Here is a 24,822-nt window from a genome sequence, read left to right on the forward strand (position 1 = left end):
TTTTTTTTTTTTTTTTTTTTGAGACGGAGTCTCGCTCTGTCGCCCAGGCTGCAGTGCAGTGACCGGATCGCAGCTTCGCAGCTCACTGCAAGCTCCGCCTCCCGGGTTTACGCCATTCTCCTGCCTCAGCCTCCCGAGTAGCTGGGACTACAGGCGCCCGCCACCTCGCCCGGCTAGTTTTTCGAATAATACATGTTTTTAATATCTGCCCTCTGTTTTCCCTTTTATAGTTCTCAGGTAGATGCCAACATCTGCTTCTCTCTCCACTCAGTGATTATAAGATAACTTGAGAAGCTAAGCAGCCTGTAATTTTCCTAAATCAGAACCTTGATAGGCCTTTGCCCTATGAGCTGGGAATTTTAGAAAGGCTTCCAGAAATTGCTTTAATTTTCTGCAGTTGTCACTTTGGTGGGAGCCCTTTCCCAGCTCTGCTTGTCCCTTCTTTTCAGAGACCTAGGGAAAGAGAACTCACACTGGTGGAGTAGGGATGAGTGCTGGGCACCTGCACACGGGGTGTCTGGCACATGTGACTGAATGAACCAGAAGCTGAGTGGGGGAGGTGCATGGCACAGGACTCGAGAACAGGTCCACCCTGAAGGAAACTGCGTCAAACTGAGGACCGGCCCTTTGTTTCAGGAACTGTTCTCCCTTCCCCATAGGAAGATCTTGTTCTCCCTCTGCAGTAAAATGCATCTCTCTCCCACTGTCTTCCCACACCTCCATTTCTGATCAGCTCTGGCCCGACATTGGCGTGTGAGCCAATCATGTGTTCACAGCAAGTTGAGGTGGATCAGGCTCCATGGTGCTTGGTGTTTTTACATTTTTGGCGACCTTTAAAAAAAGGGAATAGACAAATGACCCGGGCTGCTGAAACAGAGTACCACAGGCTGCGTGGCTGAAACCACAGACACTGTAGAAGCAGCAGAGATTCTGGAGCCTGGGAGTCTGAGCTCCAGGTGTCAGCAGGGTTGGTTTCTTCTGAGCCTCTCTTCTGGGATTGCAGGTGGCTGTCTTCTCCCCGTGTCCTCACGTGGCCATCCCTTTGTGTGTCTGCATCTTAACCTCTCTTTATTTTATTCTATTATAATTTTTAATTTTTGTGGGTACATAGTAGATGTATATACTAATCTCTTCTTGCAAGGGTACCAGTGAGATTGGATTAGGACCCACCCTAGTAACCTCATTTTAACTTAGTTACCTCTTTAAAGACTGTATGTCCAAATACAGTCACATTTTGATATACTTGGGGTTAGGGCTTCAATATATGTATTTGGGGGTACACAGTTCATCCATAACAGAATACAAAATTGTGAATACAAAATGGGGTTTGGGGCTTTGGAAAGGGTCTGCCTAAGTGAAGGGTCCTGGAGCCTAAGAGTCATGGGCTTCCTTGTAAATTGGCTTCCGAGTGGCAGCAGCCCTTGGCTATGGCCGTGTTAGTGGGGTGTGGGGGAGCAGCAGGAGCAGATGTGTCTGGAATGTCACATGCAGATCAGGCAAGTGCCACCACCTTAGGGCAAGGAAGGGGACCTGCCAGCCTGCTCTGTGTAGACTCATTTTAGGACATGAGTGAGGATGATTGAGGATGATTGAGGATGCAGGTGGATTTTCTGAAAGAATAAACCCACCAAAAATGAACCACCACCACCACCATCACCACCACTGAAACACCTATGAACTGAAAATCAGAGCATCTGCCATGAAATGCATTTCTTTCCTTATGGACTCTAGTATTTCTTTCCCTATTCACAACATGGCCAGAGCTTTACAGAGTAAAAATAATTCCAACTGGAGAGCGCTTAGCAGTTGAGAAGGCACCCTCGCGTCCACACCTCACCCATCCTCTGAGACAGGTATTAGCATTGACCTGTAGTGCCGGGGAATCCCAGGCTCAGCGGGTTGAAGTGACTCCACCATGCTACACAGTGAACGAGTGCCAGGGGCCTTGCACCGAATGTGCATCTTATGGGCTGAGCTCTTTTGATTACTGTACACCATTTCTCTTTGTGTGCCGGGGCAATGTCTTTAAAAATAAATCTTCATGCTAATGGGACTATCATGACAAAGCAACAGACACTCAAGCCTTCAGGCCTGGAATTCAGGCCATAAAATTAAGCTACATGAGATGAGAGAGCATAGCTGGTTACAAGGGAGTTGGAAATTATCAGAGATCTGACCAGCCAGATATGAATCTATGGAAATATTCATTTATTATCAAGCTTTACCCTGCCTAAAGTCACGGTGGATAGGAGGATGTGGCCTAGCCAGGTAATTGAAACGTTTCAGCACATTGGGTGGATCTTGGCCTGGGAAACTAAGACAAGACTGAGGAACCTCAAGGAAAACCAAAATGGGGAATAGGGTATGATTTGCTTCATGCCAGCTTGATTCATGTTAACTATACTTTGCAGTAATTACTCTAATTAGTGGTTTTGAGCATGATGAAAGAAAATAATTATAAGTATTTATGGCTGGTCAGTGGGTTACAGATTGGACAATCAAGAAAAGTAGACAATGAAACATGGTATAGCTGAGTTTACTCCATGCTGTAATTAACATTCAATGCACTCGTCATTATGTTCATTTGGCGACAGCACATTTCGCGTGAGCGCAGGAGCCGTGGCAGAGCAGCTTTGAAGGCAGGGTCTCTGGAGTGACTGATCTTTATGTCGCAGCCTCTATGAGTGGAGCCACACAGTAAGAGAAGGTCCGTGAAGATTGGTTGCTTGGTTGAGGGAAAGAATGAAATCATGAGATTTACACTATTGAATCGAAAAAAAATGGACACCTTTGTTCTACATGTGAAGCTCACCACACAGGCTGAGCAGACAAATATTGAGAACAAAATGAAATCTGGAAACAGTATGCTGCACTTAGGGCAAAAGTGACCTGGTAATTTCTCCTTCATGAGTCCTTAGTAAAGGGACTTCCTGGGGATGTGCTGAAGTAAAATCATTTCCTGGATATGCCCTCCCCATTTCCACCTTTGCTTTCATACTTATTATTTGTATGACTATGCTACTTCCTCTGCAAAGTCGAGATAAAAGAGAACCACCTGGGATTTCTGTCAGGATTGAGTGAGTTCACATGCACGCTGTCCGCCCTGGGCAGGAACACAGTAGATGCTCAGTGAGTATCGGTGGCTTCTCACCCCATCCCTGTCTCCTCTTGCCCAGGCTCCTGGAAGTTCTCCTTTGTTCCCCACACATCTTCAGGTACAGCTCAAGCCCACAAGTGTTCCCCAGCTCTCCTGCATGCGTCCTCTTTCTTCCAGGCAGCCCCGTTCTCGGTTCTTAGTTGGGTCCTAGTTGGATGTACTTAAACTTTTTCCTCCAAGCACTCTCGTGGGAGAGCAGAAATCCCATTATTATTATTGTTATTATTATTATTTTATATTTCTCTTTCACTCGATTCTTAAAGGGAGATTACGTATTGGTTAGATCCAATTAGACAATCCTGATGTGGCCACTTAACTAGCTGTGTGGCTAGTTTCTCTCTTGAGTCTCAATTTCCTTGTCTGTAGGAAAAAGGGTAATGATTTCTACCTTGCAGGGTTACAGTGATTAGAAATAGTGTTTACAAGTGCCCGGTACAGGTTTTAGCACATATAAGAGGCTCTACACATAGTAGATAATGATGATGATGATGATAACAATGATGATAAAATAATACAGCAGCAACAACTGTTCATTGAGCTCTTATATGTCAGACATTTTAAAATAATGTTTCTTATCTAAACTGTCTTAATTTGGATAAATTCAGCTATAAAGAATGCTGGACCAGGCCAGGAGTGGTGTCTCACCACTGCAGTCCCAGCACTTGGTGGGAGGATTGCTTGAGGCTAGAAGCTCAAGGCCACTTGGTGGAAGGATTGCTTGAGGCTAGAAGTTCAAGGCTACAGTGAGTTATGATTGCGCCACTGTACCCAGCCCTGGGCCAGAGAGGGAGATGCTGTCTCTATACAAATTAAAAAAAGAAAAGAAAGAAATGATACTGGATCTTGCACAATGCTCTTATGGGAAAGATGATGCCTCTGGATGGAAAACAAATATAGGAGTATTTATGATATGCCAGTTGGTTTGCATATGCACAAAGTCAAATCACCAAACCCATAAAACTAGCAATAATGAAGAATTTACCCAACATTCCATAGCTAGAGGAGAACACAGGGTCAGAATTTAAGCTCAGGTTTTTCTGATCTCAAAATTCTGCTCTGAGGACAGGAGTGGTGCTAGGAGAATAGAGCAGGCTTTAGCCTGTCCCTAAGGTGCGGGGTCAATAGTCCAAATTGCAGTGTCTGAGGGATGTGGTAGAGCTCAGCCTGATTCAGGCTCTATTAGCCCTTAATGGACCTAGGGTGTGAGGGAAGATACTTGTAGGCAGAATGAATGTTATAATACAGGTTCATAAAAAGCTTGGGGTTCCAAGAGGTTGGTGCCTTTGAGAAGTTCAAGGCTCCGTAGACCTTGCCAGGGATGAGTTTCAGGTTTTGGAGTAAATTTCACTCAAAAGTACAAGGCACACAGAAAAGTATTTAGAGAAACAGGTGTGGTCTGTGGGGTGAAGGAACAGATCAATGCTAAAACTCCATCTCTTCGTGAAATTAAATTGCCTCCTCTAGGATCTTCTAAGGAATCGGCCAGAACTAAACTTACAGGACAGCCTGAGGCTCACAGGGTGGGAGTCATGTAATTCACACGGAAACTCTGGGAGGCGGTAGAATCACTTAGTTCCTGGTTAACAGAAAGGGAGACTGAGGATCATGGAAGTGATATAATTTTTCCAAGTTCATAAAGCTTATAGGTGTGGAAGTGTGGGTTTGATCTAATGTTCTTTGCTCTTCTGCTTGAGTTATTTGCCCTGTTCCAGAGATGGGAAAAGGAATTCCAGGAGACAGCATGTGAAAAAGCTGAGGACCTAGAAGGGCAGCTGGTCAAAATATTCATTTGACAAGATTAGATAAATGGATTTTTGGATGGAAAAAATGAAAGAGGAGGGAACACCAAACACTGCCGTTGCTTAAGAATTTCTCCAAGTGCTCTAAAACCGGAGATGTGCCTAGTCTTTTATGGTAAAATATAGGCTGTCTGGGCTCCCATCTCCCCATATTGGAAGTAATGCTTAGGGAAGCTTGGTCTTGGGAGCCAGATGAATTTGGTTTCAAATTTGAGTTCCACTATTTAGTAGCCTCTCCAGACTCAGTTTCTTCATCATAAAGTCTACCTTGTATGAATTGGGATCAATATAAAGAAATCACTTAGGCCTTCTTAGTACCCATGAAATGATAGTTGCCTTTTTTTTTTTTTTTTTTTAAATAAAACCATCATGACCCTCTATTTAGGAAGAGCAAAGAACATCTAGGAGATGATAGAGGGTCATGATGAGTTCTAGCATCTCGGAGATCACAACCGCTAAGGACTCCAAAAGGGAGAGAGAGGGGAAGAGGAAACGGGGAGAAAAAAAGTGGTATTTCAAGGAGACAAGAGGAATCTATTTTCACTTCTCATTTGCATGCGTGGAAGGATGAACACCCCAGAGGGCTTCTGCTGCTCCCAGCTAGGCGTTGCCGCCACTGGCCTGCAGAGGATGTGGGCATACCCTCAGTGCAACAAAACAAAACAAGTTCCCTTTCCTTTGGACCATGATTAAAGCCACTGTGGGTGTGCTCTGCATGTACAAAGCCTGTTTTCAACTGAGATCTTCAATCAGCATCTCATACAATTTGAGAAGCAGCCTTAAACCTACTGCTAAGCTTGCTCAGGACTTGGCAGGGAGTGAATTCAATGCCAGCTCTGCATACGGCGTCTATAGCTATGATTTCAGCCAGGACTTTGGAATCTTCAGGTTTGGTGGGACTGTCTTCTCCAGGGAGAGGCTCCTAGTGGCCCATGATCTGGATCTTCGCAGCTGAGTTAAGAGAAAAAATATTAGTATCATAATCTGCCAAGGAGTTTGCGGCCAAATACCAGCTCTGCCTGCTATTCATTCATGTACTTGATAGACATTTGCTAAGTGCCGACTGTGTCCCAGGTCCTGAGCCAAGTGCTGAAGGTTCAAATATAGTATTAAAAATAGCAAAATGTAGCTGCCATTTATTCGGTACCCAGTATGTGCCAGGCCCTGTGCTAGGCAATAATAACATGAGGTTAGAAACAAGAATAGTGATAATTTTCACCACTTTTTAGTTGTTTTCAGCTGGGTACTCATGCTTTTGCTCCTGTGTTTACCCCTCACACAGCTTTGAGAGGAAGAATTCTAGTTAAGAATTGGTTACTATTTGCTATCCCTCAAAAACCTTTAATTACTTGTCACTTTTCCATGAAAAAGTCATTAAAAATTTATATTTATTTCAGACGAGATGGGGCATATTCAGGGTGGTCTGGCTGTAGACTAAAAATTTATATTTATTTCAAATAATGAGTATTCCTCAACAGTCGTAATCTACCACTTCTCTTCGGGGATGTCTTCTAGCTGAGAGATCCTTGAGCAGCCTCCGGGGCTTCCCATGCTATCCCAGGATCGGCCATGTGTCCATGCGGCATGGGCAGATGGGTTTCCGGTCAGGTGTAACTGAAATGTATTTTCTCAACACAGTCTGGCAGGCAGTGCAGTCTCCACAAATGCATATCACATCTCATAAAGAAACCATGCATATTGCATGAGCTCCAAATGTAGAAACAGATACTCATAAAATACAAGCCTCAAAATAAAAGCGAAACATTTCAAAACAACAGCAGTTGCAACGCCACCAATTTATTTATTTAATTTTTTTTTTTTTTTTCAACAAGATCGTGAAACAAATCCCCACAGTCCCCGAGCAGAATCTGAAAATCCCAACAGCCCTGGTGAGGGTTTGAAATGGGTCCTTCTTGTAGTTGGGGGAAGCAATAGACTGACAGACTCAGATAGCAATTTTGTTGAGCAAAATGTCTTTTCCTGATCTGGAAGCTGGCAAAGATGAAAGCAAAATCAAATAGCAGTTTTTCCAGAATGGAGTTAGAAGGTCCTATTTTTGCAGATCCCATTTCTGAATGGTTTGAGGTCTTGGTGGCTGGGGCTACCTGCTCTGGTTTGGTTGTTTTCACTTCTGGGTTTTGAGGTGACACAGGGCAGGGGTCTTGCTCTGTTTCCTCCGAGGTGCCTAGTGCAGTGCCCAGGACCTAGGACTCAGTGAACATCTGTTGGATGCTTTTCGCAGCCCTGTCCCCAGCTGTTCACTCTAATTCCATTCCCTCCTTTCCCGTTTTGGAGCACATATTGCGATGTGAGTGAGAGTGACATTATGATGGGGATAACCTTTAATGTGCTCTAATTTATGAAAAAAGTAACATTTAAAAAGTTGGTGCTTTATTATTAGTGCTGTGGACATCTGTTGATTTTGGATTTTTAACATCCTTTCCTCTTACAGTAACAACCACCTCCTTTCTTTTGGGAAATTGGCATTCCTTTCTTCTTGCCTCAGGGAGCATGGGTTGCTGTCTCCTTTACATGTTTTTTTGCATCCCACACAGACTTAGGCAGAGTTTCTGGAACACTGTAAGTCACTATTTTTTTGCTTTGTTTTGAGACGGAGTCTCGCTCTGTCGCCCAGGCTGGAGTGCAGTGGTGCCATCTCGGCTCACTGCAAGCTCCGCCTCCCGGGTTCACGCCATTCTCCTGCCTGTCTCCCGAGTAGCTGGAACTACAGGCACCTGCCACCATGCCTGGCAAATGTTTTGTATTTTTAGTACAGATGGGTTTTAACCGTGTTAGCCAGGATGGTCTCGATCTCCTGACCTTGTGATCTGCCAGCCTCAGCCTCCCAAAGTGCTGGGTTTACAGGCATGAGCCACCACACCAGGACGTAACTCACTAATTTGTTTGCCATTCTTTCTACTTCCTGGTCTATGTGCTTATTCAAGGTGAGAATGGTGTGTTATTTAACTGTGAAGTCTCAGCATCCAGTGCAGGATCCCCGGGTGCAGTACAGGTGCTTGGGAAATGCCTACTAATGTGAGGCTGGTACATTTTAATGGGCAGGAGGGATACTACTGAGTTTCCATCACTTAGAAACTACTTCAAGGAGCTTCCCAGTAGTGGGTGACATTTGCATGAAGCCATCCTCAAACTCTCTTGCCCTCATTTAGGCTTTGCTGCTGGTTCTGCAGTTTGTAGTCATAGACCAGAGCAAAGCCACAGGTAACTGGTAGCCAAGGGCTCAGACTCTTCAGGGATGAAGGTCTGGGTCACCCATAGGTCACCAGCAGAGGTGCCAGGTCAAGATAAGGGGAAATTAAAACAGATGCTGGATGTGATAGTTTACTTTATCTGTCAACTTGGTAGGCTGTGGTACCCAGATATTTGGTCAAATAGTCTAGATGTTGCTGTGAAGGTGTTTTTTAGTCGAGATCAACATTTAAATCAATAGACTGATTTCAGTGAAGCAGATGACCCTTCCTAATGTGGGGTGGCCTCATCCAATCAGTTGAAGGCCTTAGGAGAAAAAAGACTGATGTCCCCCAAGAAAGAGAGAATGCTGTCAGCAGATAGCTTTGGACTCAGACTTCATTTTCCTGTGTCTCCAGCCTGCTGGCCACCTGCAGATTTTGGACTTGTTGGTCTCAATAATTATACCAGTCAATTCTTTAAAATAAAACTCTCTCTCTCTGTATATATATCTCCATCCATCCATCCATCCATCCATCCATCCATCCATCCATCCACATATCTACGTATCTATGTATATATGTGTATCTATCATCTATCTATCCATCTATTTACCTATGTGCTATCATCATTTATCTATCATGTTTCTATCTATTCTCTCTCTCTCTCTCCTCTCTCTCTCTCTCTCTCTCTCACTCTCTCTCCCCTTTTCTCTCTCTCCCCCCCTACCTCCAGTTTTGTTTCTTTGGAAAGCCCTGAGTGATACCCTGGAGAAGAGGGGTAGTGAGTATCATTTACAGCCAGGAGGTCAATGGGAGCTGTGGGGATTGTATTTTGTACCACAAATCCCCTCATTTAAGTTTTTCCAGGGAACAAGACAAATCAGAACCCTGGAGAAGCTGTTCCCTGAAGGGACAAACTTACCAGAGGAAGCAGGTGGACCTGAATGCCACAAGGGGTAGATTAAGAAAGGCTGTGCTCTTCAGCCTGAATCCCTTCTCCAAGGCCAACATGCCAAGTGCCCAGCTGCTGAAAATACCAACCACTGCCGCTGGTTCACAGCCCACCTCACTAGGAGTTGCCCTTGGCTGTAGGGAGGGAATGGCCTTAATCAAGGTTTCATCCCCTTGAGAAGGTTGCTCTTGTCATGGCCAACTGATGCAGGGATATAAAGCTGTAGGCTCTGCCTCAAGTTGGGATCTGGAGAAGGGCAATCCTGGCTCCAGAGCCCCCTAGAGGACCCAGTGAGGGCTCAGCGAGGACTCAGTGACAGCTGCATTGTTGCTCAGTTTCCCCTTCTGCCCAGACCTGCTTCTTCATTTCCTTCCAGGTGTACCTTCAAGGAGCATTCCTCTGTAGTATGACTCTCTGCCTCAGAGTCTGATTCCAGGGATCTTGATCCAGGACAGATGGTTGTTAGCATGTTACTTGGCACCAGCAGGTCCTCAAGGAATCTTAGTTTTCTTCCATTATGGCCTTAATCTACTCTTAGAGGCTGTATCAGGAAATAGTTTCTAATGGCTTTCACCTTTTTTGTTGTTGTTGTTTTTTGAAACGGAGTCTCGCTCTGTCTCCAGGCTGAGTGCAGTGGCGCAATCTTGGCTCACTGCAACATCCGCCTCTCAGGATCAAGTGATTCTCCTGCCTCAGACTCCTGAGTAGCTGGGACTATAGGCGCGTGCCACCACACCTGGCTAATTTTTGTATTTTTAGTAGAGATGGGGTTTCACCATGTTGGCCAGGATGGTCTCGGTCTCCTGACCTTGTGATCCACCTGCCTTAGCCTCCCAAAGTGCTGGGGTTACAGGCATGAGAGGCCGTGCCTTTTATTTGTAGTATCCTTTTGGTAGCAATGGCCACTGTCATTCAGTTTCAGAGGGAATTGACTTCCTAACTTAAATTTATCTTTTCCTGCTTGAAGCGAACCCTTATTTCTTCCACCCTGCACTCTCCTTTTATACACCCATGCACACACACACACCTCCCTTACATTGACTACAGCAATCAACCAACAAACATCGACTGTAGATGAAGAGTATAATTGTTTCAATTTGTGTTTCTGAATAAAGTTGTTTCTAGATAAAGTTTGCATTTGATTTTAAGATTGTCCTTAGAATTTTTTTCTCTCATTAAGCTGATTTAGAGGAGTGGAAAGAGAAGGGATGAGGGTTACACATAAGTTCATAATACCTTTTCTGTAATGCTGGGAAAAAAAATAAATCCAGGAAGTTCACGGGTTAATAAAACATCTTGGCAGGGCACGGAGACTCACACCTATAATCCTAGTACTTTGGGAGGCTGAGGTGGGTGATCATCCAGAGTCAGGAGTTCGAGACCAGCCTGGCCAACATATAGTGAAACCCTGTCTCTACTAAAAAATACAAAAATTAGCTGGGCATGGTGGCGCATGCCTGTAGTCTCAGCTACTAGGGAGGCTGAGGCAGGAGAATCGCTTGAACCCACGAGGCGGAAGTTGCAGTGAGCCGAGATTGCACCAGTGCGCTCCAGCCTGGGTGACAGAGCAAAACTCTGCCTCTAAAAAAAAAGATTTGCAACTGATTGTATTTCACTCTTGATTCTAGATTTCATCTCTCTATTTTTTTTTTTCTGTCTGCTTACTCACAGGGATGTTTTGCAAATTGTAGAACCTTCAGATTGACATCAGTAAACAAACGACAACAGTTTATGCTACTTTGATATTTTGAAATACAAATTAAGTGCTCTGTTTATCTATCAGCATTGAATCCAGTCACACTAATTATCCTCTGGGAATTTGATAGTTTCAAAACCCTTTTACCATCAGAATCCAGAGATAAAGGTGGGGATAAAAGGAGAGAAGACAACTTGCTTAGTATCTTTTGCTACCAAAAACCTCCAGTGACAGCACCGTTTACTCTTTACCTCAGCATTGACAGAGGCAGAGTTGGTCTCCTGGAAGTGAATTTTGCTGCAGTTGCTGCTGCTATTACTATTGTTACCGTGGGGTTGCTCCTGTTCCTGTAAATGCTGAAAGCTACTCTGGATTCGTAGCCCACTTCCTTCTACACACACCCACTCTGGTTCCACCACAGCTGAGCTGGTGCAGATGTGAATCATCTTTGCAAACAAACTGAAGATTATTTCAAGAGTTAGTCTAATGAGTAGTGAATATGGGCTGATTACTGTATTTGCAAAGTACCTTATTTTTTCCAACATCATGCTAAAGAACAGCCTGGTGCTTCCCATAGGCTTATAAAAGTAAGTAATCAATGTGTTTGTGTAAATATTTAATGATGTCCACATTCACATTCATGAATCAATGGGCGATCATAATTGCTTTTGTGGGATGTGATAGACACAAACTTAAACAAGAACCCACCATATCTTAGCAAGCTTTCTTATGGAAAGTAGAAAAAAATATGGTGATTAGAAAAACATTTCTACCACATGGAAAAGTCTTTCATAGAGAATTTATACTTCGCTGAGCTTGGTGGCTCACGCCTGTAATCCCAGCACTTTGGGAGGCCGAGGTGGGCAGATCACTTGAGGTCAGGGATTCGAGACTAGCCTGACCAACATGGTGAAACCCCATCTCTACTAAAAATACAAAAATTAGCCAGGCGTGGTGGTGTGTACCTGTAATCCCAGCACTTTGGGAGGCCGAGGTAGGCGGATCACTTGAGGTCAGGAGTTTGAGACCAGCCTGGCCAACATGGTAAAACCGCATCTCTACTAAATACAAAAATTACAATACATACTAAAATACAAAAATTAGCAGGGCATGGTGGAGTATGCTTGTAACCCTAGCTACTCAGGAGGCTGAGGCAGGAGAATCACTTGAACTGGGAAGGTGGAGGTTGCAGTGAGCTGAGATTGCACCACTGCCCTCCAACCTGGGCAACAGAGTAAGACTCTGTCTCAAAAAAGATTTTATACTTGGATACATTAAATTATATATTTCTCTTTATTTGTAACATTTTCTTTGTGATTTAGTTTCATAAATCTAATTTGGATCAACTTGACTTGCTGATTCTTCACCAGGTGCTGAATTTATTTGCTCACAACTTCACATTCACAGAACAGGCATTTCTTGATCCTTGGCTGTGTAATATGGTTCAAAGTTTAGTGTCACAGAGAGACCTGGCTTTGACTTCCAACAGTCCTGAGTTCAAATCAATTTCTCTGCTTATTAGTTGTTTGACTTTGGGTACATCAACTAAATCTTTGTGCTTCACTTTCTTCACTTATAATATGGGGATTATATTTACCTGGCAGAGCTGCTGTGAGGATTAAATGATGCAGCAATTTCTGGTATATAGTAACTTCTCAATAAACAGTTATTTCTTCCTGTTTCCTTTGGTGTACCTGAAAGCTTTTGTAATCCAGCTGTGAAAGAGAACCATAACATTCCCTGAGAAACCTCTGGCTTATAGTAGTTTGGGAAAGCCAACTAATTTATGCAAAAAAGAGAGAAGAGGGGATACTGTGATGTTTTTGGCCAGTGTTTTCCAACATGCTGGCCAATTAATACTCCTTCAACCTGAAATACTTTTTCTTTCCTTTAAATAGTCCATGTCTTACCACCTCCTCTACCAAGCCTTTCTTTTATGACTCTGAGAGCCAATGTTGCATATAAGCTCATGCCCCTCCAAACTTCCATGCATCACTCCCTAAACATCGCCATCTCCTATTACAGCTGTTTTAAGTCTTGGCTTATGGCCTTTACCGGAATTTATGCTTCGTGAGAGCAGATCTACTTCTGCTTCATCATTGCAGAAGGGACCTGGCGAGGGACCAAACATGGCAATTGTGTGGGGCAGAGGAAAGTGTGGATTTGGAGTTAGAAGATCTGAGTTTTGATTCCAGTTTTATTGGTTGCTGTGTGATGTCAAGTAAGTCCTACAGACTTTCTCAAACTATGTTTCTTCATCTGTAAAGTGGTTATAGTAATCCTACTGGTTATTATTTTTTGTAAACTTCCTCAAATCCTATTCCAAAGGAGGTACAATATAAATAAAATAAATGAAATTGTTCCTACTGTATCTTCATTATGACACTATTGGACACTATAGGAGATTATGGCTGTGGAAATATGTTTGATAAGAAATGCAGTACACATGCTATTTAGGGTTATTAGGGACTCATTAAATATGTCCTGAATCAATGTGTGATGGAAATAAGATTTCTTTTACCAGCTGGGCACGGTGGCTCACACCTGTAATCCCAGCACTTTGGGAGGCTGAGGCAGGCAGATTACAAGGTCAAGAGATAGAGACCATCCTGGCCAACATGGGGAAACCTTGTCTCTACTAAAAATACAAAAATTAGCCGGGTGTGGTGGCACGTGCCTGTAATCTCAGCTACTCGGGAGGCTGAGGCAGGAGAATTGCTTGAACCCAGGAGGTGGAGGCTGCAGTGAGCTGGGATTGCGGCACTGCACTCCAGCCTGGCAACAGAGGGAGACTCTGTCTCAAAAAAAGAAAAAAAAAAAAAGGATTTCTTTTACCTTTCTCTTTTGTCAGCCTGAAAAGGAGGGTGATGAATTGATAACACACTTGGAGGGAGAGGAGAAATGACCCTTAGCGGAAGAAGACAGCTGTCAAGGGAAGGTAGCAGTGTCTGGCACATGGTATGTGTTGAGGAAGTACGTGTTGAATATGCTGAATGAGTAAACCGCATAGTGATTGGGAAAGTATCCTGCAACACCAACCAATGTTGAGACAGAAAAGGCAGCTGATGCAAGCATTGATGAGGCACTGATGAGGTACTCCTTCCCGACTCTGACATTCCCTATCCTCCTGCATTATTTCTCTAGAATGCACTTTACATCTACTTATGTGTTCATGTCTTTGTTTATTTATCTGATTAGTTAGTTTGATGTCCATCTCCCTTACTAGGTGATAAGCCCTAGGAGGGCAGTAATTTTTGACTATTTTGTTCACTCCTGTGTCCACCGTGCCTATAATGTGCCTGGCACAGAGAAGGTGCTCCAAAAATTCATGTAGAATAAATGATTGACTGACTGTTTTGTATTCCTTAGGTAAGGAAGATTTTCAAGCAACCTCTTGGGGAACTGTGGAGCTATAGTATATTTTAAATTTCCATCTGCTCAATAAGATGGAAGACTAGGCTGGGCGTGGTGGCTCACACCTGTAATCCCAGCACTTTGGGAGGCCAAGGTGGGCAGATCACGAGGTCAGGAGATCGAGACCATCCTGGTTAACACGGTGAAACCCCATCTCCACTGAGACATACAAAATATTAGCCAGGCATGGTGGCAGGCACCTGTAGTCCCCGCTACTTGGGAGGCTGAGTCAGGAGAATGGCATGAGCTCAAGAGGTAGAGCTTGCAGGGAGCCGAGATCGCGCCACTGCACTCCAGGCTGGGAGACAGAGCAAGACTCCATCTCAAAAAAGAAAAAAAAAAAAAAAAAGAATAAAGAATCATTGAGAAAGAGACTTATAAGCAGAAAAAACCTTTATTGGAACAAAGTTGTGGATTTAGCATGGTAACATTAAAAAGAAAAGTCCAGAACATAAAATGTTGGGGCTATACACCAAATACTTTACACCAAAGTAATATGCCTGTAAGCACAGCGCTCTGCTCCCTGTATGCAGGTTGCCATAAGGTCACAGACAAGAGCAGGGATGTCTTGCAGGTTGTCTATGGAGAGATGGGGAGACTAAGAACGCAGGTGTGAGTCCTGGTTCCACCCCTCACTACTTATATGCTCTTAGCCAATTTTTAAGTTTCTGAGCCTCAGTTTTCTTATCTGAAAAGGACATATAATATCTCCTTTATGGGATTATATTAGTCTGTTCTCATGCTGCTAATAAAGACATAACCAAGACTGGGTAATTGATAAAGGAAAGAGGTTTAATTGACTCACAGTTCCATGTGACTGGGGAAGGTTCACAATCATAGCAGAAGGCAAAGGAGGAGCAAAGTCACGTCTTACATGGTGGCAGGTAAGAGAATATGTGCAGGATAACTCCCCTTTATAAAACCGTCAGATCTCATGAGACTTACTCACTATTACGAGAACAGCATGGGAAAGACCTGCCCTCATGATTCAGTTACTTCCCACTGGGTCCCTCCCATGACACATGGGAATTATGGGAGCTACAATTTGAGATTTGGGTGGGGACACAGCCAAACGATATCAGGAAATTTTCATAATTAAGTAATATTATTTATATTTATGCATATATGTATCACAGTACATCCTTAAAATATAATAAATTATTATTGTTATTGTTGTTATTTTATAAAGCTTTGCATGAAAAGTCAAATGATATATGTTGAGTCAAAAAACTTTGCTCATTGTCCCAGTTCTGCCACTAAATAGCTGTGTGGCTTGGATCATAATATTCAGAACTAAGGTTTGTTGCACTCTTACTATGTGCCAGGTTCTGAACTCAGGACTTTCATGCATTGTCTCATTTAATTGTCATAAACGCTCTAAGCTGGTGGTTATTTTCCTTCTGCAGATAAAGTAAATGAGGCTCAGGGAGAGTAAGGAACTTCCCAAAATCTGTCTACTAAGAGCTGGATGCTGGTCTGGTTCCCAACATGGAGGTCATAAGCACAGCGCTCTACTCCCTCTAGTTCACCTCTCTTGGCTTCATTTTCTCTTCCTTTAACACGAAAGGACATGGAATTAGCTTACCAGTAAGGCTTTAAAAAAACACTAGCTCTCCTATGAACTAATAAAGTATAGACACTAATAACTGAGGCCAACAAAAATTTCTTTCCATCCATATTTTCTTTTCCAGCACAACTCCAGGTGCAAAGTAGATGCTCAAACATTGCTAATTGAATTAAACTAAACAAATACGTAAAATCCTGCAATCCTACCACGAACACTTGTCCATTACTAGCTAGATGTGTGCTTCTCAAATCTGCATTCATGGCCTCAAAATCCCAAGGAGTTATGGATTCCATCGAGAAAGAGTGACCTGGGCCATTCTGGGAGAGTTGCCCTTTGAAAATCCCCTCTACAGGCATGCATTGAACACTGCTCCATGCCAGGTCCTGGGCTGGGCTTCAGGGATACAGTGATGGGAAAGAGCAATCCCTGCAGCAAGAGCTCCCATGGCGTGTGCTTGACATGTAACTGACACAGTGCACTAGGGTGGGCCTAAGGTAGAGGAAAAGAATGGGGCTTAGGGAGTACAAGGGAGGGTCGTCCAAATGAGAGTTGACAATGTAGAGGGTGGGAAAAAGCTTCTCAAGAGCCTAAACACAAACAACCGAGCCAAACCCCATCCTTGGTGAAATGCCAGTTGGAGTCAGGAAAAAAGAAGGAATTACAGGCTATTTTAAAGGGATAGCCCTGGTAATTTTGAACCCACAGCTGTAGTGACTGTTCTTGCTTTAACAAGCAGATAAGTCATCTGAATTCAACAGGGACCAGAGTTTTTGAATTTTTTTCTTGATTTGTTTTATGGTTTTAGCTTCTTTTTCTTTAATTCTATTCACACTTTTCATTGGCTGAGCCACACATCCTTTCTTTATAATTGTTGAAAGGATGCTTTTAGCCTTGAAAATAATGATGATAAATTTATAGAACTCAAATTACTTGCATTTTCCCATATGAGAAAGCTTTTGCTCAGCCATTATCTCCTCTAAGAGGGCTTCCTCCAGTCCTCACCCCCTGTGTTTAGTTGTATTGCCTTCTGAATGTACATCTACCATCACAGTTCTCATAAAGGATTGTAATTGTCTATCTCTCTGTGTTACCCATGACATTGAACTTAATAAATAATTGCTAAACCAAAGTAATCCACACTCCTAGGTGTACTAGTTTCCTAGGCACAAACTGGGTGGCTGAGAACAATCTAAGTCCATCTCTCATTTCTGGAGGCTGGACATCCAAAATCAAGGTGCCAGCAGTGCCATGCTCCCACCCTGGGGAGACTCCTCCCTTGCCTCCTTTTAGCTTTTGGTGGTTTGCTGCAATCTTTGGTGCGCCTTGGCTTGCCAATGCACCGCACATGGCCTTCTGTCTTCACGTGGCCATCTTCTCCCTGTGTCTCTTCCCATCACTTTCCCTCTGCATGTCCGTGTCTGTGTCCATATTTCCCTTTTTTATATAAGGATGCCAGTCACTTGGATTAGGGCCCACCCTAATGACCTTATCTTGGTTAAATCTGCAAAGACCCTGTTTCCAAATAAGGTCAATTTCTAAGGTACTGGGAGGTTCGGACTTGAATGTATCTTATTTTAGGGGGACATCATTCAGCCCACAGCAGCAGGCTAGGGATGGATTATGAGGTTAGCAAGAAGGCTAGAATTGCAGGGGGCTGCAATGGGCATGAGGTTGGGAGCTTCTTGGGGTCCTTACCTGAGCAGGGAAGGGTCTGGGAAGAGAGACTTTAACTAGAGGCTGAGCCCTACTTTCTGAGGATGCGATGCAGAGGTTCTGCCTCAAATCCTGCCAGAGTATTGCTTTGCAATTAATTCTGGAGTCCTGCCTGCAGCTCCAGTTTGTTAAATAGAACTCTGATACCCACTCAAAGGGCTGGAGTCTGTTCTTGCCTTCCAGGGTCCATTCTGTACCTGAAAGTCTGAGGCAGCTGCTCTCTGACTTCAAGCATTCACACCAGTTCACCTCTTGAGAATGCTGGATCAGTTCAGATCAAGCCTGATTTCACATTGTTGCAATGGGCTCCCTATAGCAGTACATATAATAATAAGGTTTCCTTAGGTTGAGAACCTAATAGATACATTTCCATTAGATATATCATTTTTGATCCTCGCAACAGCCCCATATGGGGGCTGAACTAAGGTAGGGTAGATACCATCTCCTTGGAATAGGAGAAAGAATGGAAGTCCAGGGAGTTTATATTGCCTTGTACACGGGCACTGGCTAAGAAGTGGTGAGGAAGAAGGTTGACCCCTGGTATAGGTGACTCCATAGCCTTCGTGTTCCATCTGCCCTGGCCTGGGGACAGCTCTAGGAAGGTTTTGATTCATATTCCTGTTGATACCTGAATAAATCATCCTTTTAATTGACTACCCTCCTCCCTTTAACCTTTGTCTTCTGGCTTCTCAGGCCAAAAGACAGGGGTGACCAGACAGAGACAGCCGGCTGAAGGAACACTGATCTCTCTGCCGATACTGCCTAGGTCTCCAGGTCTGAGCTGTCTGCTAAGTGTATCGGGGCTCTGAGATGCTCCTGTCCTCCACAGAGGGCCTCTGACCTTCAAAGCTGTGGGGGATTTATCTTGCTTCAAGGTAATTGGAAGATGGACCTTCCAGAACCCCCTCGAGTTAGTCTCCTCTACCTCCTATGAGACCCTCGTCATAAATGGTGCCGTGAAGGTCTCCTACTGCATGTGACCTCAAAATAAACCAAATAGTGGCTTGACAGGCACATGTCCTGGCAGACGGAATTCATTCAAGGGGGACAGCCATAGAGGAGTCACTCTGGGGTCTCTGGGTTTGTAGTGGCCCCTCTGACTTCTTACCGCCCACCCTGAGAGGCATGCGGGCTGGTGGGGCATGGACCATGCCGGCTGTTTCTGTCAGCTGAGCCACAGAAGGGAACCACAGGGCCCTGGGGGTGACTCGGCCAACCACAGGGGGCCAGCAGCAAGAGGGGCTGTGGGGACAGCAGGATTTGGGTTTCCGCTTTCTCACAGGAAGACTCAATTGATGGCCTCAGAACTGCAGGGGTCCTGCCGAGCAGGGGTGACTCAGCTTCCTTTGTGTGCATGGTCGCCTCGCTGTAGGAAGGGGGGCCCTTGACAACGCAGGGCTCCTTCTGCCTCTTCTCACTCCACTTCCTGCTTGAGAAAAACTCCGGTAATTTTTCCAGTCCCTGTTTACCTTAAGACTTGTTGGAAAAAACAAGTTTGCACTTCAAATTTCTACAGCGTTTGACACTTTACAAAAAAACACTTTCTTACTCACTGGTTCATCCAATGTTCACACCAACTCTGTGCGATTGTGAGGAGGCTATTGTCATCCCAGATGCAACATACCAGGAAAGTGAGACCCAGCCAGGGTAGGGGATTTGTCCAAGGGCGCAGGGCTTGTTGGTGGAGGGTTGACTCTGCTAGATGCTTGAGTCCAGGATCCTAGGATACTTTTCCAGGACCTTTGTACACTTTCTTGGGAATGCCTCAATATATTGTTCTTTCCCTGTGCTCATCACATGTTCTGAAAACTCTTTGTTGATTGAGTGACTGATCATAATCTTCATCCATGTCAGATGGATGCTTAGGGATTGAAAAGATACGAGCTTTAGAGACGCAATTCAGTTTCGAGCTATACTAAGACCCTTATTAGCTATGTGATGTTAGATACAGCACACATTCCCAGAGCTGCAGTTTCCTCTGAAGAAGGAGGCTAATAATGCTTATTTTCAAGGCAGTTCTGAGATATATATGAAATGATACATGTCAAAGGCCAGCTCAGTACTTGCTACACAGAAGGTGCACACAATTCAAAGCTCTGTCATCGTCCTCACCATCATACTTAGCTTCCAAAATTCAAGAGAGTTGAACTAAATCTCACAGATATTCTCTTTATACGTGGAACAATACCTTTGCTTAGTAATATTTAAAAATTTCTAGACATGAATGCACAAAAGAAAGTAAAATATGGTACTGGTTGATTTAGCCACTATAACAAAAAAATTAGAAGAATGATACCGCGTATGTGAATGTCCACGTTCAGCTCTCCACATACTCTGTACAAAGGCTTTTCATCATTTCTGTAGACCTATTTTGTATGGCTAACATTCCTTGCCTTCTTAACAGAGTAGAGCACATCCTCTGCTTTGGGGGATTCTCTGTGTTTCTCACTCTTCATTGGACCATTTGACTTTCATTGTCCCTTCCTCTTGCTTGCAAAGGGTTACAGGGACACTCACCAAGGTGGGGAAGGGACAGTAGGTCTGAGTAGTTCCAGACTCTAACATAATGCTTATATTATGGGTAAATGCATAAGCAGTCAGGAAGATCCTTCTTTAAAGAATGCTCTTCCCTTCTTCCACCAATTGGATGTCTTCTGTGTGATAACAAATTATCTTTGAAGTTGAATATATGTCCAGGAAAGATTGAAACTGTTGGTGTTGCTATCTTAGATTTCAAACTCCTTGCAGTTAGAAATTATATTTTAATCATTACCATGTGCCTATAGCCAGGTTCCCACTAGATTCTCAATGAATGGCTCTTGAACAAGCATCATTCGTTCATATAATAAAAATATACTATGAATGAACCACAGAAGTTCTGCAGATGCTTAAGATTGTATACTACTTTAAGGAGCTCCATTTTGGGGGTGAACATCAATCCCTACAGAGGAGAGACTGGATGGAGACCAGGAGGTCAGGCAGGGAGGGGCACTGGCATGAATAAAGAGGCACCAAGTTCAAGGGGAGACTGTGCATGTGCTAAGTGTATTCAGTGTGTCTTCTTTGGGTGCTGACCTTGGGGTATGAGAGGTGGACCTGCCACCTCGAACAGCCCAGAGCAGAAAGCAAGAGAGTAAGTCCGCCATGGAGGGGCTAGCAGAGTGCTGTGCGAGAGTGAGTAGGGCAGGTGACAAGGACAGTTCTGAGCATTCTAGACAAATTACTGGTTACTCAGGACAGTTGCAATCCATATCAACATTTGGGAAAGGGATGGACAAGATTAAAACCTGCAGAGAACCAGGGGATATGGAGATCCTACCCACTCACAGGGGCCTTGAATGCAATGCAGTCTTGCTGGGCTGAGTGTGAAGGGTGGAAACACTTCTCAGGGGGGATGTTTACTTTTGTGGTTTGGAAACCTGTTCCAGGGACCCCTGCCCTGTTTTTTGGTGAAGAGGATTTAAATCATTAAAAATATTGTGTCATTTTCTTTACAGAATTCCACTCTGATAGGGAGTGGGAGAATGTGTTTGAAGTCACACCCATTATTTATGATTTAGTGGTTTACTCTTCATTCGTTTAATACAGTTCATTGAGCCCCTATCCTATGCTGGTCTTGAGCTGGGAGTTGGGGGTGAAAGATGGACTAAAGTCTGTCCCTGCACTTTAAGGATCTTTCAGTCTAGTGGAAGAGAGTGACTCATAAGTAATTATAAAGCACTGTGGAGAGTATAGAAGGGCAGATACATAAAGAAGGGCAGAGAAAGGAGTGGTTAATTATAATATTGGCTGTCAGGGAAGCTTTACAGAAGATGTACCGGGATATAAAGGATGAATAGGAATGTTCAGGTGGGGAAGGAGAAAGTAGCACTTTAGGTAGTGAAAGTGGCATGAATAATTGCACAAGGGCAGGCAAGTGCATGGCTTGGGAAATAATGATTAGAGTAGCATAGCTAGAGTGCTGTTGCCTGATATCATGCAGGAGGCCCAGTTAGATTCGGATCTCAGATAGACGATGAATATGTTTGGCATGTCCCAAGTATTGCATGAGAAACGCTTACATTAAAGACATTATTTTTAATTTATGCAAATGTAGATTTGAACTTGGTATTCTGTATTTTTATTTGCTAAATCTGTCAACCATAGACTAGAACATAAAGCAGGTGAGACCACATTATATAGTTCTCCAAAAGTTCTTTAAAAGTGAGAGGGTTTCAACTTCAATCTTGTGGAGTGGCCTTAGGAGGTTTTTAAACAGAGAAGTGATATAGTCAAATTTCTGTTTTATAAATATTACTCTGGCTCCGTGGAGGATGATTTAGAAAGGGGAGCCCTGGAGGCAAGATCATTAACTAAAAAAGAGAGGAAAGGGATTCTGGATAGAGCATCAGCTGAGGGATTTTCAGTGCACAGGCTTGACATATTTTAGAGGTAGAACCCACGAGGACTTGCTGAGCAGGGGAGCATGAGGGGTGATGTTTGTGCTGCCAATCCTTTCTAATTATGGCTATAATATTTGTCCTTGAAAGAAAGCTTATGACTTTCTGAACGTTCACTGCCAATAAAGACGTTGGAGAGAGAGTCCTCTGGAGACCAGGAATTCTTTGCCATTAACCACATAGCTCAGCTCTCCATTTCTTTAAAACACATACTCTGGCTAAACTCTGAGCTAGATAATCACATCTTGATTAAGTGGCCGCGTCCATGCTGGGTACAGGTGGAAACACTTAGTGCCGTAATGTTAGAAGGGTCTATAAAAAAGAATGTCTTCCATACGTTCTTGGGAGAGATTTATTTTTCAAACGAAAGTGTATATTTTGGAAGGGAAGAGACGTTGTTTATTTCTGGGATTAAATACATCTCTAGGGTTATAGAATATATTTGGGTCCTTTAGACATGTTGCAAAGAATTCACAGAATCCTGGTAGAGAGACCTCTTGGTTACTCTCATCCTGTTCCAGTGAGGGAAGCTCAGCCCAGAGAAGAGTTGTGACCTGCTCCAGGTGGCCGAACTTGGATTAGAGTAGAGGATTCATGATGCCCAGTTAAAGTGCAATGTGAATTGCACAATTCTTAGGCTTTGTCTAAACATTTAGAGTCTGGAAACACAGTGCCATTCTTTTTCTCTGTAACTACCAAGTTACAAAGAATTTCTGTAACTACCAAGTTACAAGGAATTTATTCTTGAGATGTTTCAATCTGAACTCAAGTATTGATACAAGTTGCTTTTAAAAAAGGGATTTCGTGAAATTGTGTTATTTGGAAAGCACTACATCTTTATTCCCCTTGACAGTCCTCTTGAAATACATTGACACAGTCTAATTTCTGAAGGTTTTCAAAGTTTTTAGAGCGTGGAAAAAGAAATGTTTATATAAATAGGAAATAATGGCTATTTGTTGAATGCATTTTCAGTTGTGGGATTTAGACATTTTGGCTAAGGCGAGCTTTCCTTTTAATAGATCAACTTTCAGGGCCAAGTTGTGTTTAAAAGAATAAAGTGAAAAGTATTGTATTTACATTTCAGGAACAAAATGTCTCTCCTTCTTAGAAGTCTTAGGAATACCGTCTGGGGCCACCGCCTGCCTTTGCTGCGTTAATTCCAGGGAGAGCAGACCACAGTGACTCCTTCCCTCATTAGGGTTTAAGAGATTTGTTTCCTATAAAAGACCCAGCAAAATCCCTCCCTCCTCCCCTAAACAATGAGATACTACAACCAAACAGGTCCTGAGCTTTGAGTTACCCACTGCACATTCAATCCTCATGGCCAGTTTGATTTTGTTTTTAATATTCTGGTTCACTGGGTGTCTTTTACATCTTATGCACAGCACCTCCCAGCCCTTTCTGGAAGGAAAGGGTGAAAGAAGAGAGGGGTAGGGTTTCTAGAGTGAGGTGGTCCTGAGGCCAATTTTTCACTGGCATCACTTCAAAACCACCCATGTTTTCCTGACATTGCCCGAGTCCCTTCGAAGGGATTTAACGCATCACTCGTCCCTGCTAATGAAGATGGAAAGTATTGTAAAGCAATAAATGCTAGTCACCAAGTGAGGTCCCGAGACAATAAGGACCCTCAGATGACTCTTAGGGATGGTACAGAACACACTCTAAATAAACCCATCCATGGCATATTAGGCCCCTGCCAGCATCATCCCATACACCTGCCTCTGCCACTTTCCCCTCTTACAACCCATCCATTTATTCAGCAGTCTTTCCTGAGTACTTTCCATGCACCAAGCAGTGTTCTAAGCACTGGGGATGTAGAAATGAATGAAACATTCAAGCAGTAGCCAAATATTTCTCAGCCGGGGATCTGTGGATACCCAGGGACCCCGAATTCTTAGATGTGAATTTTAAAACATTTTTCTTTTTTTTTTTTTGATGGTGATCTAAAAAATTTACATAAAATATGGTCTGAATTGATTGGATGGTTATCGTTACACAGTCCTGCTGCAAGACCTTGATGTCTGGGTTGACCTCTGTGTTCTGGGTCCTATCAGAGCCAATGATTGCTAACTTGACAGTTAATCTACAGTGCACTGTCTATCAGGTTGGGGGCTAGTGGACGTATTCTTGAGCTCTGCCGATGTTCCCTTTCTTTAAACAGGTTGCCTATGTCTTCAAATTTAAGAAGCACTGGTGTAGTATTGGCACAGAAGGACTTTTAGTCTGTTGCAGCCACCATGCTGTTCCCAAACTGTGGTCACACTGGTCTTGAGGGAGTCAGAAAAATGGTCTCCCAAGGATGCCTATGACCTAATACCTGGAATCTATGTCACATGACATATTTGCAGGTAGAAATGAGGAGATTATCCTGGATTATCTGGATGGGCTCAACATAATTATATAAACCCTTAAGAATAGATGAGGGGTATATACCCCAAAGAGTTAGAAACAGATACTCCAACACACATTCATACCTGCACTAATCACAATAGCCAAAAGGTGAGAACACCCCAAATGTCCATTGACAGATGATTTCATAAATGAAATGTGGTCTACACAGGCAATGGAAAATGATTCAGCCACAGAAAGGTCTGAAATACTGATGCACACTATGGCCTGGATGAACCTCTCAAACAATATGCTAAGTGAAAGAAACCAGACACAGAAGACCACATATTGTATAATTCCATTGATATGAAATCTGTAGAACAGATAAATTCGTAGAATCAGAAAGTAGATTGATGGCGGCTAGGGGCTTGGGAAAGGAGGGAATGGGGGTTTTATTGTTTAAGGGGTGAGGGGTTTTACTTCGAAGTGATGAAAATGTGGTTTGCACAACATTGCGGATGTAGTAAATGTCCCTGAATTGTTCACTTTACGGTGGTTAATTTTAT

Source organism: Theropithecus gelada, chromosome 13, assembly GCF_003255815.1.
Source record: "Theropithecus gelada isolate Dixy chromosome 13, Tgel_1.0, whole genome shotgun sequence".
Classification (NCBI taxonomy): Eukaryota; Metazoa; Chordata; class Mammalia; order Primates; family Cercopithecidae; genus Theropithecus; species Theropithecus gelada.